Source organism: Perna viridis, unplaced genomic scaffold, assembly GCF_037379345.1.
Source record: "Perna viridis isolate PV_CMFRI_1.1 ecotype Kerala unplaced genomic scaffold, ASM3737934v1 SUPER_16.27, whole genome shotgun sequence".
NCBI lineage: Eukaryota > Metazoa > Mollusca > Bivalvia > Mytilida > Mytilidae > Perna > Perna viridis.
This window is the reverse complement of record NW_028288530.1, coordinates 1-12,014: the sequence shown is the minus strand read 5'-3', so window position 1 is coordinate 12,014 and position 12,014 is coordinate 1. Positions and strand designations below refer to the sequence as shown.

General features: G+C 34.0%; 1 long non-coding RNA gene across 1 annotated transcript; it reads left to right on the top strand.

Annotated features, from left to right (window-relative positions):
- The first annotated feature begins 1,777 nt into the window (after positions 1-1,777).
- On the top strand, positions 1,778-2,927 carry LOC148596414 (uncharacterized). The gene is made up of 2 exons (XR_015919270.1): positions 1,778-2,188; positions 2,296-2,927. It is a non-coding gene; the product is annotated as an uncharacterized LOC148596414 (long non-coding RNA).
- Positions 2,928-12,014: the final 9,087 nt, after the last annotated feature.

The window sequence follows — 12,014 nt, the reverse complement described above, 5'->3', positions numbered from 1 at the left end:
GTTAGCAGACTTGCAGTGCAGTACTGGTCAACGGAAGTGAAGGGTCTATAAATAGCATGGGAAATCCCAGTGTTTTCACAAGATAGGGGTATATTTAAAAATCATTATGGAGATTAGGCTTCACATCACAAGAAGCAAAATGCACCTATAAAATGTACAGAAATGTTTTTCCTTTCAGAAACTGTTTAAATTTTTAAAATAAGATGAGAACTTTTTTCACAGCACTATGAGGAACAGGGGTAATTTCTGCGTAGGACTATTTTTGCGTACGTTCCAAATGCTCATTGGTTGAATTGGTGGTCTGTAACCTAAAGGGTCACTTTTTGTCTTAGAAAAAATAAATAACTATACAGGTATCTTCCTACACACATACTGAATGCATTTGCAAAGTTTCAGTGAAATGTGACAAGCACTTTTTTAAATATTTGATTTTTAAATATAGGGTAACCAAGTTGTGCGAGCAAAAAAGTGAAAATATTCTACCATACTGAAATGCATTAAATATTTGCAAAGAACTTTTTCTGACTTTTCAAATAAAAAATATCAATCACAACTTGTTTTTTAACAATATTAATGAAGAAATAGTTTTAAAAGTAATCATTTTCTGAGAAATTGGTCTATTTTTAAAAATTTATTTCTGACATGCCTCCCCCTTTTTCTTGATCACATGTCAAAAATCCTAAATCTTTAAATTTTCACAAAAGGTGATATATTTGGCTTTAAATTTGTAAATACAGTGTTTTCACATTAAAACATGACCAGTAAAGGGCACCTAAAGCAAAAAAAGTGCTCAATAATGGATTTTCCATGTTGCCATAGGGGAATGCTTATATGGCCTTAACCGCAGTAATGAAAGTGAGTTTTTCCTCATTTCTAACCTAATTTTTGCTCAAATCTACACAAAACTTGATTTCAAGTGCTTATTACTACCATATTTAGGTAAATATAGCCCTCAAAGTTTAATATTTGATATTTTTACTAAATTTTCTACACTTTTTACAAGATAGGACATAAAAATCAGCCAAAAAGACCAATTTTCCATAATTTGGACCTATAACTTAAAAAAATGCATATTTTGAAGGATTTTTGTAGTGTATTCCTCTCATGGCAAAGTTAACAAGATCTTCAAGTAGTTTAAAGCTATTTCAAGAAACTTTTCATTTTGCCATGGCTTCAGCTTAAGGCTAAAAACCACTAATTCCACTTCCCATAGGCTTCTATGCTAATTTCACAATATTCAATGGCTTCTCTGGACTTTACCTTAACTTTAACCTGCAGATGACTATATATCAGCATGATTCTACATATGTCAGCTCACAATCCTCAGAGTGGCATGTGGGGTTAGCAGACTTGCAGTGCAGTACTGGTCACCGGAAGTGAAGGGTCTATAAATAGCATGGGAAATCCCAGTGTTTTCACAAGATAGGGGTATATTTAAAAATCATTATGGAGATTAGGCTTCACATCACAAGAAGCAAAATGCACCTATAAAATGTACAGAAATGTTTTTCCTTTCAGAAACTGTTTAAATTTTTAAAATAAGATGAGAACTTTTTTCACAGCACTATGAGGAACAGGGGTAATTTCTGCGTAGGACTATTTTTGCGTACGTTCCAAATGCTCATTGGTTGAATTGGTGGTCTGTAACCTTAAAGGCCGTGAAGTCTTTAATTTTGAAACGACTGAAAGTTTTAAGTAGGTCAATGAGTGCCAAGGCAACATCAGTTTTCAAAGACCCCGATGTAGCAAAAACATTGTCTACTATACATGACAAATATGTTGTCGTACCAGCAAACAAAGCCCAAAATAACATTGGTTTTGTCTGCAAAATGTTTTATATCAAATGTTTATTATCATAGGTTGACGTAGAAAATAATAGCAGTGATAAGACCTATACTGCTACCACTCTCTCTGTAACAAACTTCAGTTAATTGTCGTTTACATTTTTTCCATACAGGACTATTTAAACTATCCTAGCTTTAAATACCACTAACACCGGTAAATCGAATCAAGTAGACCGTTTGTGAAATCACGAGATTGTACACGTATAGAAATTTAACAGGTGAGTTTTATATCAGTCGGCACATGGTCATTGAGTGAAGCATTGAGTTTGGTAAAGTAGCAGTGGGGAATTATAATTGTCAATTCAGGACATGGATATCCCTAGGCTAATGTTTACAATACTCAGGTAAGTTAATAATTAATTTTATATGGTGAATTATAGTCTATTTTGCTGTCGAGATGATATTTCTTGCTCGCGGTCCAGAATGTACGAGAAATTGCCATATTATGCAGGGGTTTTTAGACCCGGTTTTGGTGTGCGTCTTGCACATAGCTAGAAGCGTCGACCTGTCGGTGATAAAATGGTTATCAACCTGATGTTCCCGAGATGGTGTAATAACGCCTAGAGTCGGTGAAGTAATGTCGGTGATTAAAAAAAAAAACGTTGGAAAGCTAGGAATTTATTATTTTTGGAGCACAAAGTCCGTTATATTAATTTGTAAAGTAACCGAGAAGTCCGTGCTAGATATGTTCGTTTAACCAGTCATGGCTTACTGAATACAGCATTATAGTGAAATATATATCATCTGGTGTTCTCTTCGTCAATATAGAAATCTACAAAAAATGTGTGAAATTAGTCTATATTTCGTCCAGTTATAATTATAACAAAAGTCCAAGGGAAACAACCCATTTCATTCGTTAATTTTACAGTACATGCAACGTTCGACCTTACCGGGAGGTGTGCAGAAAAAAATGGTGGTGTGTTGAGACTGTGAATCATTTAGTGTATGTGTTTATTTCATTCCATTATATTTAGTTCTGTCTTGTGCGTGTATATTCAGTTACATTTATGTTTATTCATTTCATGATGTCATTTATCTTGAATTTACTTTAGTTTGTTTTGTTTATTAAATTTATGTTTTACATTTTTTTTGTTTTATATGACATTGGCCACTTGACAATCCAAAGAACTTACTTCTTTACACTCTCCAAAGAAGAGATTTTGGAAAACCATAAATCTGCGCTATCCTCTTTTGGTGTCTCTACCAAGGACGATGATTGTGATTTACTGCCTATGTACTGGATTCCTAAACTTCACACGAATCCATACAAACAACGTTTCATAGCTGGATCTGCAAAATGTACCACTAAACCTCTTTCAAAACTTTTAACTTCTATACTCACAACTGTCAAAGAGGGTCTGCATTCCTAACACAACACTTGTTACTCCCGTAATGGTATTAATTCAATGTGGATCCTGAAAAATTCGATAGAACTTTTGGAGACAATCAGTTCAAGACTATTATCTGAATACAATAGCATTAAAACCTATGATTTTTCAACGCTGTATACTTCTAATCCCACATCGTCAGTTAAAATCCCGACTTAAAAACATTATACATCGTTGTTTTTCCAAAAAAGATGGTACACCTAGATACAAATATATAGTTCTTGGTAGAAGTTCCTCATACTTTGTAAGAAATAATTCCAAATCATCTTCCAAATATACAGAGGAAGATGTTTACAAAATGCTGGAATTTTTAATCGACAACATATTTGTCCAGTGTGGTGGACCTGTTTTTCAACAAACCGTCGGCATTCCAATGGGAACAAATTGCTGACCCATTCCTTCACTCTTATGAGCCTGACTTTATAGCTGAGTTGATCAGAAAGAAAGAATATCGTTTGACTAGATCCTTCAATCTCAGTTTCCGCTCTATAAATGACGTATTATCTTTAAACAATCCTAATTTCGTGGATTTGATACATCGCATCTTCACAAACTTGAGATAAATGATACAACAGACATTGTAAAGTCAGCCTCATATCTTGTCCTACACTCAGAAATCGATGGTAAATGAAAACTATTGACCAAACTTTACGACAAACGTGATGACTTTTCATTCAGAATTGTCAACTTTTATTTCGTCTGTGGCAACATTCCTTCGGCTCCTGCGTATGGAGTGTTCATATCACAACTCATACGTTATGCCAGAGCTTGCCGATACTACGCAGACTTTTTTTTATCGCGCTAGATGTCTAACAAATAGGCTCCTGGAACAGGGTTATGTTGTTACAAGATTGAAATCATCACTACAGAAGTTTAATTGTCGTCATCATGAACTCGTGGATCGTTCTGATATCCATCAGCACCATGAAAACTGATTTATTCAAAGGGTCATAGTTTACCTTTCCTCGTTTGTATACCCCGGACTTGATTTTTATGAGCGGGTGTTTCTAGAAAAGCAGAGGACGCTTACCCTATCGGTGCACCTGGCCAATGCTCCCAGTTTTTATTGGAGTCCGAGTGGCTTATTTACTTTTGTTACTTTGTATGTATGAGTTCAGTTACTTTATGTTCTTTGTTGTGTGTGTCTGTTTTCCATGTCTGGTCTTTGTCCCTGGATTACATTCTTTTGATTACCGCTATAACCTTGGTTCCCTTGATTACTCTTATATCAAAATAGATATTACCGAGAGAGATGTATGGAGAATGGCACCTCTAACACTTCTGAAGTATTTCAGCATCCCGTTATGGTTGAAATGTACACCATCCCATGCTAAATGACTGTTATCCTTCCAAAAGCGATAATTGGTGCCAAAAGATTATGTGGTGAAGGTTTTCGGTAAGAATGATAGCTTTAAGACAAATGTTCGTTTACAGTCGCGGAACCAAGGACTGGCGTGTCGGGCCTACGCCACCCCCTTCTAAATTTGTAAGAAAAAAGAGTTTCAACCCATAATATTTTTTCTCTTGCTTTGCACGGCATTTGATTTAATTAACGCCCCTCCCCCTCCCCCCCCCAAGTTTGAATCCTGGATCCGCCCCTGGCGTATATTACACTCTAGTTATGATAAACTACAACGCGAGGTCCATTTAATCGAGACAAAAGTTCACCAATAATTACTGAGTTAAAACCTAATCGGAAGTGTGAAAAGTTAGAAAAAGCAAAAGCAATAAAACTGTTAACCACCTTATGTACTGAATTAAACTAGAGATCGTTGCCACCAAGTTGAATGAACACGGTGTATGGCGGAGATGAATAATTGTACAGATCGGTTAGCTTGTGAATTAACTGTGGCACGGTAAGGCCTCCTTGGGAACCAAAGTGAACATCGAATGCAGTATGATAAAGTCTTAAATTAGAATGTTAAGTGGTAAAACGACCAAAATTTCCCAATCTACGTATATTGCTATGTCCTAGAATTAAAACTTGGTAGACAAAGTTCCTATTGCAAATTTCCGGAAGAGGTTCCTATTGCATATTTCCGGAAGAGGTTCCTATTTCATATTTCCGGAAGAAATGTATTTCCCACACATGCAGTCTAAATATAACTTCACATGAAACAACAGCATATAGTAGATAACAGACTTAGATTATTTCTCGTGCTACAACATCACTAATACAAATAAAATCATGAAAACAATGACACTATATACCGAAGCCACGCATATAACGTAAAAATTCACAAAAAAGTACATGTAAATTTGATATATGTTTATGCTTACAAACAGCGTCATCAAAGTCCAAAGGTCACGATGAAGACAAACGGAAGACAATTAAAGTTTGAAGAATCCGGCACAAAAATAAAGCCACATGTACGCTAAAAAGTATTTCTTGATCCACATTATCAGATACAATTCTCATACATAGAAACAAAATGATAAGCAACTAAAAAATTGTTAAAAATTCATGAGTAAGAAAATCAGAATTCCACTTGATGGAGATAAATTGTAACTTTGTAATTTGTTCTATTGTGATTATTTCACACCTGTAGTAACATAACCCTGTTACAGAAGCCTAAATGTAAGAAGCCTCCTAAGGATTTGACAATCACTTTAGGTCGGAATATACAGGTTTTTTTAACATTTGTTTGCCGGATAACAAAAACGTAACTGTATGCTAGAATGATTTCAAAGTATCCACAAGTTTATTCGAAAAGTTCGTATCAAAAGTTCAACAGAATGATACATCAACTCGTGATTTCACAATATATTTATGTCAAAAGTTTCAACGATTCCCTGTATTTTGAAAAAAAAAAAAATAAAAAATAAATAAACGGAAAATAATGCACGATCATACACGTTCTAGAAAGGCAAAGGACGCTTACTCTACCGATGCATCTGGTCCATGCCCCCAGTGTTTGGTGGTGTCCGAGTTGATCATTTGAATTTGTTACTTTGTAGGTATGATTTTAGTTACTTTATGTTCTTTGTTGTGTATGTCTGTTTTCCATGTCTGGTCTTTGTCCCTGGATTACATTCTTTTGATTACGGCTATAACCTTGGTTCCCTTGCTTACTCTTAAAGAAAACATATTTCGTCTCAACTTTGACTCGCTCTGAGGGTTTTTACTTAGAAACAAGTACACAATATCTGCGTCCCTCTGGTATGATTAATGATGTACCGTGTTTTCAACCTGCATGGGAAGAATTGGGATTTATATTTCATACGATGAAGACATAACATTTTGTAGGTTAAACCTGGTCTAGAACTGGTATGTCAGTTAACTGCTAGTAGTCCTTTGTTTATACATTGGTGTAACATATAATCAGTTTCTTCTATTTCTGTTTTAACAAAGTACACCTTTAACTGTATTTGTGTTGTGTTTAATTCTGCAACTTTTTTTCCATAGTAGGCAGATTTAAATTGGAGAAGATTGTTGTTACGTTAAACTACTTTAACCCGATCGCATTTATTGCGCCTGTCACATGTCAGGAATTTCAGGCATCTGTATAAATTGTCTTTATTCACTTCCAGTTTACTTTAATGTTGCTGGAGTATATAAGGGCAGTTATTTCGTTATATCTGCGTATAATGTATGTTTTTGGGGACCAGGTTATAGCCTGTTCTGTGATATGAATAGTTTTTTCTGCGTTCATTGAAGAACAAAAGAGGCCCTTAGCGGACATTTTTCATACAGGTGAATGTTCATCCTTTCCATTCCCGTTATATCAACATGTTGTTTGTAATCAAAACTTTCTGGAGTTATATCCCTTGAAATATCATCAGCTTCTCGACTATTTGGCACTAGTTCAACTCCGGATGAGGAAAAGTCTGTAGCTTCTATCACAAAGTATTTTTGTTTATTGTTTATATATTCAATATTTTAGATAATATGGATGAGAGAAACGTCCAATATGTCGACATTTGTTATATAATGGGTTGCTGCAATTTGCAATGCAGCTTTTTGAAATCAGGCAATTATTCTGTAGATTCCAACATTAAAAACGCCACTGCAAATTCTAAATTTTATGTTTCCGTGAGTCTTTTCTCCTTTATGTCTAGTTTTTATTCTTGGATTATATCCAACTGGATTATCGTTTGAACCATGGTTTCATGGAAAAGGAAACAAGGCGACCAATATTCTAGCGGAAATAAAAAAAAAGAAAAGAATGTTATTCAGGGAATGAGACCAAAAAGTGAAAACAGACACACACCAAAAAAGAACATACATTAACCAAAATAATGCGTTCGAGGTAACAAAAGTGTATGCGGAACTCGGACTCCACAAAAAAAAGTGGAAGCATATGACCCAGGTGCACCGGTCGGGTAAGCATCCTCTGCTTTTGTAGAAAAATGTCCATTACTTTTGCTACACTATTACAGAACTTAATCAGAATACCGTCGGATGAGAGCGTAAAAATTACACAGAGACACGTTTCATTTTTTGGCACACCTTGATTTATGACCATGATCAAATGCTTGCGTTTTTATATATATCGCTTATCATATTCTACGTTTTATTGTGTTTGTTTTCCTATCTTATTCTAATACACTTCCTACGTAAGCGTTTATGGTTGTATTACCAACTTGGTTTTGTATACTTATGGCGTGCAAAACATCAATATCCGGTTTGTACCTTCATTTTCAGGAGCTGAAAAACAGCATAATGGCAGCTTCATTTGCGTATACTTGTATATGTGCGATTGAGAACCAAACCAGTCTCGGAAAATATTCGCTAGTTTCAATGATTAAATTGATCATAGCTTTTTCAAGATAGTGTTAGTCATAATAAATTGCAATATGGCGCCCAGATGTTTATGAAAATAAATTAATCAATATTACCCATAATTCCCGGGTAATACAAATTGCGAAACGAAAACGAAACGAAAATAAGTGATAAAAGAAAGAATCAAATTCGTTAAAAAATGAAATAATAATAAAACATAATTAAAACGGTACCAAGCGAAACAGCATGAATTAAAATTAAATTGAATAAACGAGTTTTTTTCAGACTTTTGTAAATCATAAGAAGAACCACTGCCGGACAATTCGAACCAAAGACATTTCAGACCATGACAACCAATAATTCCTTATGAATGCCGGACATTTCGGTCAATAGACATATCAGACCATGACAATTAGTATAATGCTTTAGGACATATATCATTACAAAACTTACCGTATTTGAAGGTTACAGGTATAATATATCAAATAAGAGCTAACAATAATTATCGGGACCGTTAAAAGGTTTCGCCTTCATCATATTATGTTTATTATGAAAATCTCCGACCACTCGCACATCATTTACCTTAAATCGTAATGTGTTGTTAAATTGTACCACTCGGTAACTCGTGTCGGGAGCTTCATTTTTGTTTTTTGATTATTTTCCAGATTATTATCACTTGCAATATGACGGTAGCCGCCGATGGAGTAGAACAAACTTATTTGAATTGCTGCAAATTGGACGCTTCTTTACTTTTGCCGATATTTTTGGAATCATACACTACGTCTACGTCTACGACGCCCAATTATGGTTCATTAATGCTGTAAGACTCTGTTAAACCAAAACTATAGTACCTGAAGCTCAATAAGGTGTTTCAAAGAAAACAGCCAAATTAAAAAAACAAAACAAAAACAAAACAAAACAAAACAAAACAAAACAAAACAAAACAAAACAAAAAACAGAACACCCCCCAAAAAAAACAGAAAAAACAAAAAACAAAAACAAAAACAAAACAAAAACAAAAAAAAGACAAACAAAAAAAACAAACAAAACAAAACAAACAAAACAAAAACAAATAAACAAACCAACAAACCAACAAACATAACAAAACAAAAACAAAAACAAAAAAAAGAAAACACATACAGTTCTAAAACGTTTATGTAGGGTTATCATTAGAATTCAAAACTATTTGTTTCGGTAATACTTGATGATGGAAAAATATAACAATCATTTAAATACTCTGATGATATAAATAATTACAGAGTCTACAGTAACTTTGTTGTGTCACCCAGAGTATTTTATTTAAACATTATTTGGTTTGTTTGGTAAAGGAAATCAACAGATTTAAAAGACAATTAACATCCGATAAAGCGAAAATTGATCAAACGATATACCAAAATAACTTAGCCTTTATTATGTGGAAAACGATATAATCTCTGAATGTTCCTGTCACAGAGTGTATCCGTTGTTTGATTATAAAATACCCCTATAACGTTACTTCAAATAGCATCTGTAGACCTGAACACTGAAGTTTTATTTGATATGTTCCACCCTTTATTATCTAAAATATGATAGTTCGTCTTTGTTGTTGTCACTGTGTGTTTCTTTCATCCGTTTGTCCAACGTCTGATTATATCATGTCTCTTTAACTTTATTATGATATGTTAAATATCTGATTTAGAATAGTACCTCACTGACTTCATATTGAGTTAAACATACATGTATCTAATGAACTTTTATTGCTATTTTTTTCTATATAGATGAATTTGAAACAAACACTTACTCTTGTATGCATCTCTGTAGAGTCAATGCAAATATTGATTTAACAGCAAGTATTTCTTCTCTTAAAACAGATGTTACATAATGACGTATATTTTTGGCTTGATGCTAATTTTGGCGTGTTTTGGCGGTTCTGTCTCTGAGCTGAAGCATTTTGTGCACCACTAAGCATCCACCATATTAAGTATCCACAAAATTTATATTAATTTTTTTTCGGCTTAATATCATTAAATATTACATCCGCCAAACATTTGTCAGAAATAAAAGGGAAATGACAATTCAACAAGTAACCCAAGCTTCCAAATTTCAATTGTCGCTCACATGAACGTTAGTAAACATTATGGCACGCAGAATTAACCAAAACCCCGTTATCTATGTGACAATACTGTTATCTATGGGTTAACAATCCGTTACCTATGGGTTAACAGACCGTAACTCACAATATCACATGTGATCGATAATTAAACTCTGCTATCTATGGGTAAGCAACCGGTAACCCATAGATAACGCTACCGAACCCATAGATAACGGGAAACTAATTATCATTACCGTTTACTATTGATAATTAATTCTAGTCAATGCATTAAAAACACCGTTATGTATCCATTCATTAACGAAATTTTTCGTTATCGATGAGTTAGCATGGGCTAACTATAAGATACCAAAGCCAATTCATAGATAACGCAATTAATTAATTGATTACAGTTTGACCAATCAAATGACGTGTTACGTACATTTGGGTAAGACTAGAAGTGCTATTAGTTTTATGTTCGCTGTACGTGTCCGTTGGCGAGAGTGTATATAATTTGTTAACACAAATAACGATCTTTATATATAACTATTTTTTGAATGATTAAACCATTAAATTTACTGTTGGGAAAGAAGTTCAAAGTATAGCCAGCTTAAATGTATAAAGAACGACCTCGTGCTTTCCATGGCAAGAAACTAAGAGCCAGCACCTTTCTCCATATCTCTATTGTTAATATTTCCTACCTAAATTTATTTTTTAGAGGCAAAAATGTCATTTTCCCCAGCCAATTACTAAATTGCCTTAATTTCCATTGCCCCTTGGCTAGCTCCATTATGTAAAATGTTCATCATTTCAGATGTGATGCAATCATTTTGATCAAGCCAGTAGTTTACAAGTTGTTCAGAAGGATTTTTCGACTATTTTATCAATTCTTGTTTTTTAGTATAAATTAGTAACCCCTCCCCCTCGAGTCTAGCGTACGGCATAAATTGTGGAATGAGTCCAGCGTATAATTCACAACTCTACATCCGAGAAAGTTTTTTTGCATCTGGTACTCACATGCAAAAGTATAGTACTATATGAACGCTAATAAACTGGCAAAATCCTGAAAAGTTGGTTGTACCCTTTTTTGGGTAATTATAAGAGTAATAAATGGACTTGTTGGTTGCCCCCAAAATTCATATAGACAGGATAATTACTGAGACCAACCGGCCCATATATGTTGCCATTTAACCTGAAGTTTTACAAACTAATGTAGTTTACTATTAATCAAATGTGTGGAAAAGACAGAGAAAACATATGAACTTCTTTAATTATGATGTCACGTTCTTTACTTGAAAGCAAGGCTGTCTATAAAATTTTGTAATGGTCCCTATAATGTTATAAGGACTGGCAAATATATCTAAGAAAGTAAACAAATTATTTCGAATATTATAAACAAAATATGTCTTCTTGTCCACTTCTTATTTCTGACCTAATATTTTTTAATTTCACAATTTTAGTGTAATGTTTTATTACCTTTGCGATTGCTGATACTCAAGATAATGCAGTTTTGTTTTAAAATAAAACTAAGTTTTAATAGCAGTGATAAGATTTATACTGCTATCAAACTCTCAAAAACCACAGAAGAGATTGTGGAAAACCATAAATTTGTGCTATCCTCTTTTGGTCTCTCTACCAAGGACGATGATTGTGATTTACCGTCTATGTACTGGATTCATGAACTCCACAAGAATCCATACAAACAACGTTACATAGCTGGATCTGCATAATGTACCACCAAACCTCTTTCAAAACATTTAACTTCTATACTCACAACTGTCAAAGAGGGTCTGCAGTCCTACCACAACACTTGTTACTCCCGATATTGTGGTGACAATCAGTTCCAGACTATTATCTAAATATAATTAAAACCTATGATTTTTCAACACAGTATACTTCTATCCCACATACTCAGTTAAAATTCCGACTTCAAAACATTATACATCGATGTTTTTTCCAAAAAAGATGGTACGCCTATATACAAATATATA